Source organism: Nipponia nippon, unplaced genomic scaffold, assembly GCF_047370975.1.
Source record: "Nipponia nippon isolate SJK-2023a ecotype South Korea unplaced genomic scaffold, ASM4737097v1 scaffold_1, whole genome shotgun sequence".
NCBI classification, from domain to species: Eukaryota; Metazoa; Chordata; class Aves; order Pelecaniformes; family Threskiornithidae; genus Nipponia; species Nipponia nippon.
This window is the reverse complement of record NW_028262290.1, coordinates 79,323,067-79,329,066: the sequence shown is the minus strand read 5'-3', so window position 1 is coordinate 79,329,066 and position 6,000 is coordinate 79,323,067.

The following is a 6,000-nucleotide window of genomic DNA, read 5'->3' as shown; positions in this document are numbered from 1 at the left end:
AAATAGCATTAGTGACCTAGCACTACTGCTCTGAGAGGTGTCTAAATAAAGATGGCACCTTTCTGCTCATTATGGGCCACTGCATTTTGATAGCTTATAATATGTACTCAAGGTAAAATGCTGGAGCTGATGTAAATGGAGAATATTACTTTGATAGCATTATAGTTCTAATGGGTAATATAAGCTACAAGCAATGAATATGAGCCCTGTGTATTTTCAGCCATATTTGCTGGCATTAATAACAATACAGCTGAAGACTTTTTGCTTTCCATCAGCTGTGCAGCAAAAGCTCTCCAAGTGTAAAAGGAGAGGTGAACTTGTTTTTACTCTGCAAGCTTAACAGAAAAGCTTCTTAAGAACAAATCTTCGATCGCAGTGCAGCTTGCTGACAGCATCTGCTGGAGTTGGCTAGGGCATCGCTTCAGTGTGATCACTGCGGATTTGGGTGAGACTTTTTCTGGCTTCACAGCCTTTCCCATCAGCAACAACAAGGGAGAGAAGAGAGAAGGACAGAGAGAGAAAGATTGTGCAAAAACATCAGCGAAGGGGTAGGAGGAGGGACTTAACTTGTAAGCAAAACCTGTTGGACCTGGAGTCACTCCGAGGCAGCAGCGTATAACATGTAGGCCTGTCCCATCTGCTGGCATCTCACTTCCCAGTGAGCCACTCTCAAGGACAAGCTGTCATGCCACGCCATGGCCTGGCTCCTGCATAGCCCTTTGTCGTGGTTTAACCCCAGCCAGCAACTAGGCACCACACAGCCGCTCACTCACTCCCCCCCGGTGGGATGGGGAGAGAATCAGAAGAGTAAAAGTGAGAAAACTCATGGGCTGAGATAAAGACAGTTTAATGGGTAAAGCAAAAGCCGCGCGCACAAGCAAAGCAAAGCAAGGAATTCATTCACTACTTCCCGTCGGCAGGCAGGTGTTCAGCCATCCTCAGGAAAGCAGGGCTCCATCACGCGTAACGGTTACTTGGGAAGACAAACGCCATCACGCCCAATGTCCCCCCCTTCCTTCTTCTTCCCCCAGCTTATATACTGAGCATGACGTCATATGGTATGGAATAGCCCTTTGGCCGGTCTGGGTCAGCTGTCCTAGCTATGCACCTGGCAGAGCACAAGAAGCTGAAAAGTCCTTGACTGGTGTAAACTCTGCTCAGCAAGAACCAAAACATCAGTGCGTTATCAACATTATTCTCATCCTAAATCCAAAACACAGCGCTCTACCAGCTACTAAGAAGAAAACTAACTCTATCCCAGCTGAAACCAGGACACCCTTGCAAACTCCCAGATTAAATTTCGTACAGTGGCTGGTGGTGTTTTGTGGTGGGATAGGCTTTTCAGAGGCGAGAGCTTGTCTGGGTGTGGGGAGGTGCCTAAAAGCAGTGGCTGGGAGAGCATCCAGGGGAGAGACCTCAAGCTGAACATGCCTCTTGTCACTCCCTAAAACTGCCGCTGAATGCTGAGAATCAGGTAGGCATTTTCTGTAGATTCGCTGAGAGACACTTTGGCACATGAGCGGAGTTTGGGGAAGAGATTAATGAAAGATCATGGTAGCAGCTGGGCTGATCTAACCTTGATATTTTGAGAGGGAAATTCTACAGCCGCCTTGGAAATGCACCCTGAAAATGTTGAAGCTGGGGCTGGAAGGAGCAGAAATGAGACTTCTTAAGGAAGGTGCAATTCAGAAAAGAAGTGAATGCAGCTCACGTTAACTGTGCAGGACTACTTTGTCTACAGCACTTGGAATAAGCAAATCACAAGCATATATTCTGTGGATGCAAAAACTGTGACAGGGAGAAATACACATATGCGAGCCCTGCAGCTTTCACTTGCCTGGCACCATCATTTCTGTAAGCACAGATCCCATCATCTTCACCCTTCCCTTCAGCTCTTGCAGAAGAGGTAGCCACACTGTCTTGTGTGGTCTTCTGGTGATCCCTGTCTCAAAATTTCCCTGTCCTACTTCCCTGAAACTTACCACCACTGGAGCTGCGCTCCTGGAGGGAGCTAGGCATGCTCCTGGCTGTACATCGTCGCTGCCGACATCCAGATGAGAGCCTCTCTGCAAGGGCAGAAACAGTAACGCCAAAAAGGTGCCTTTGGCTTGCTCAGAAATTTCCCCTGGAGTCGGCTGAGTTGGGAGACTCTGGGCATGGCAGAGATTTGTACATCGGGGAAAAAACAGTTACTCCAAGAAAAGGCTTTTCAAGGCTGCCTTTGAGCACCAACAAAGCCTAAAAGCGGTTATGAAGTATCAGAAAGTGGTTTTGAGTGTTCTCGACAGCCTTTCATATTAGAGGTGAGTCTCCCTGTGTTGTTCTGTCCCAGTCAGTTATATGGATGATGCAGTGGACAGCCTTTGGTCTTAGCCAGAGACCAGCATGGAAGACCAGAATATCATCTCTCTACCCTTCCTTGGTGAGGGTCTCTGAGATTTATACCCAAATGTTATTGATGTAGAAGTTTGGAGGGCCACTGCCAGGGACACTTCTCAGGACACTGCCTTGCGTGGTCTTTGGGGCTCAGGCAGCTTGGAGACCCCCAGCACGTGGGGTGTTTCTGGTGACTGGTGGCATCCAGCTGTCAGGCGCTATACTTTAGGAGAGTCTGCGAAGGCTTGTTGCTGGTGAGCAGTTGATGGGAGAGGGGGGAACAAGAGTGTTTTGTTCTGGACCACGGGATATGTTTTGAGTTTGTGCCAGACATAAAATATGTGGGGTTACACACCACATGTGCCTGTGATGCTTACGAGTAACCTAATAAAAGCACACGTTGAGTCCCTCAAAAAGCACTGTTTACAGCAAAGCCTGGAGCATGGTGTTTAGAATACGGACTCAGATTTTTAAGGGATCTGGATTTCTAGCCTATTTCAGTGGAAGCTTTTGTTACCTATCATGGAAATTGATTGCTTACCAGTAAAATGCATGCCGTTATTGTTACAATTTAATAGGGTTTGCCTGTGAAAACAGATGTGAAAAAGCCTTTAGATAGCTACATGCCCTGCCAGCATCCCAGCATTTGCTGCCTAACTCAGTAGATATTTTCTCAAGGGAAAGATGTCGATATAATTGAAATTAGCAGAAGCACTTTGCAAGGAATCCTAGGAAAGGTATGAGCGGCTCCTGAAGTATTTCACAGGTGCGGACCTTGCTGTGGGTGCGGACCTTGCTGCGGAGGTCTGGGTGCAGCTTGGTGCTCAAGAATTCCTGCTTCCCCTCCTTCCCACCACTACGGTTTTCTTGATGCTATCTTGAAAATGTGAGCAGTGTAACCAGTGCATTGATATATGGGTTTGTAGGCTGCCTGAAACTGTCTCTAAGAAAAAAGTACTCTTTGTGCATCTCAGTGGGATCGTTGGCTCTGAAACCCAAAGTTGGCAATTGGCAGCATCATTAAAACTGAAGCTGAAGGCAGGGTAAAACACATTCAAGTTCATATCAAAATAAGGGTGCCTGACTACTGTACTGACCATAGTATTTATTTTTGTATTGAGTTCAGTAACTTCATACAAATCAGATGAGAAAGTGCTGCGTTTCCTCCAGCCTGTGACAGGGTTTGGGCTCAGCTGGCTGTGGCGTCCCCAGGGCCCAGTTTACCACCTTCTGCTTCATCCCTCACCGGTGACTCTCTCGGTGCCTCGGAAGTTTTTACAGTCCCATCCAAACACCACCTGCCTCAGCTACGTTTCTGGACAAGTTCAAAGGAACTGAGAGAAGCTGATGCTTGAATACTGCACAGCCTGTTTAAAAAGCAATCTTGCCCAGACTAGAAATAGTGAAATACCTGCTCTTCTCCTGAAGCGTTTATCAATGCGTGCTCAGAGCATCTCATACTTGCTTCATAAGCTTTATTATCAGATGGTTGGGTTGGGTTTGATAACGGTGACGTGACTGGCATGCCTGCTCTGGCACGGGGGAGAGGCCTTCAGGCCATGAGCGAAGGAAATGCTGCTTTCTTCTGCTCTTCCCTGGGCCTAGAAATCCAAAGGCTATTTTGGGTGGCTGCAAACCCACAATTGCATAGAAGATTCTTGTCCGTACATTAACAGGATTTTTAAATAACTCTGGGAGATTATCGCTGTTAAATTAGAACCTGGCTTTGTTTGACTTGCTGCTGCTGCTGGGTTGCTGCTGCCGCTGCCTCTCCCTCCTCTCTTCTCCTGCCCCGGGTTCATTTAAATTGCTTCTAAGTGTCATTCCCTGATGCGTGTTCTCGGCTGGCACGAGGCTTTCAGAAGAGCCTAGCTAATGGGAAATGGCAACACAGGGATTTAATGGCATTTAGACTGCATGGACTTGGCTTTCACTTTCATAACTGTATAAATCCGTTTAATAGCCCACTGGAATCTCCAGAAGCTGGAGCTCTTCAGAAAAATAGGGTGTGATGGTGGTATATGATGCAAAACTTTTTTAGCTTTGCATTTCTAGGCAAAGCTTTCAGTGTACTTTTGCAATACAGCAAATACTTGTGTACTTGAGGAAAGCACTTGGTGGGAAAAACAGGCCAAAGACACCATCAGCCTCCTGTTACTCTGAGGGAAATTTTTTTTTCCTCTTTTGCTTTTTCTCTCTCTTCCGTGGGTTTTGAAGGATGATACCTTTAATGGTATATATCTATACTGTGGCTAATGCATGAGCACTCTCGCACTTCTTTGTCTTCAGAAGCTGTACGGGTTCGGCCACCTCCCAGCCGTGAGCAGCAGATGATCTGCGGTCTGGATGTGTCTGACCTCACCGTCGTTTGACACCTGCAGGCTACCATTGGCATCGCCGCAGGCTGCACTCTGGCCACTGCCATCCAAACTGCCTCTGCCATCTGTAAATGACTTTATGTGGTTTTCCAAAGCCAATAGATGACATGTGCTCTGTTTGTTTGATTGACATAGTTTTCATTATGTGGTTTTGTTTCTGTGGGTTTTCCCACCCGTCCTTTTCCCTCATTACCTGATAACCAAGAGCTGCCCTTAGGAGTTAACCTGGGATTTAGGAAAATATTTCTGTTTAATTGATGGGGAAACTGAGGCACAGAGGAGACAAGCAAGTCTGGCCGGAACAAGCCCTGCACTTGATCCAGCATGTGCCAACACAGGAACAGCTGCAGCTTTGATGCTTCTGGAAATACTCGGATAGTGATGTTGGCTTTAGTCCGTTTTCTTCCCTCGGTGTTTTCTTCAGCCATATCCCCCTGTGGTGGTGGTTTCCTTCTCTTATCCAATCTCACATTCTCTTTACTTTGGTCATATCCTAGCTGACTGGTGTACAACACTCAGCTCTTCACAACAGCCTCATTCTGTTGCTTTTTCGATTTAGCTAATTCTTGCCCTGAGAAAATGCCGCTCAATCCCCTAAAGGAAGAAGGGTGACCAATATAGCACACATCCTGTGTCCTGGGATGATGGGCTTAGGAGGGAAAGAGCCAGAGCTTGCCTACCATGTTTGTAGATTTTGCCTATCACATTTATAGATTTTCTGTGTTTTTTTTTCTTTCTGGTACAGGTAGACACATCCTGAAGCTCGGATGTTTTTTAGTGACTAAAAATAGCTACAGTTATGGATGTGCTCTACACCCGGCAATTGAAGAGCATATCTGGAGATAAAGAAGGAATAGCAAGCCCCAGGCTTAGTGTCTGGGAGGTAGGCTGTTTGCCTGGAGTACATGGTTAAATCCCACAGCTGGCTTCCGTACAGGCTTTGTTTTGTAGGAGGCGGCCTTGGGAAAACTTGCAGACAGGGAATTACTATAATCCAGCCTGGATGTCACGAAAGCATGGATTAATATTTCATCTTTTGCTTCTGTCTGTTGTCAGGCTCACTTTGTTTCTGAGCTGGGGCTGTGATCCTCAAAAGACAGCCTTGAATTAAAGATTAAGCCAGTGTTTTAGTTGATGGAAAGAGAGCAGTTTTCTGCGGAGGACGGTGACAATGCAGTCCTTACCCAGCGCTGCACACAGGGGTTGGAAGTTTCCCAAATCCAAATGACAGAGCAAAGCTGCAGCG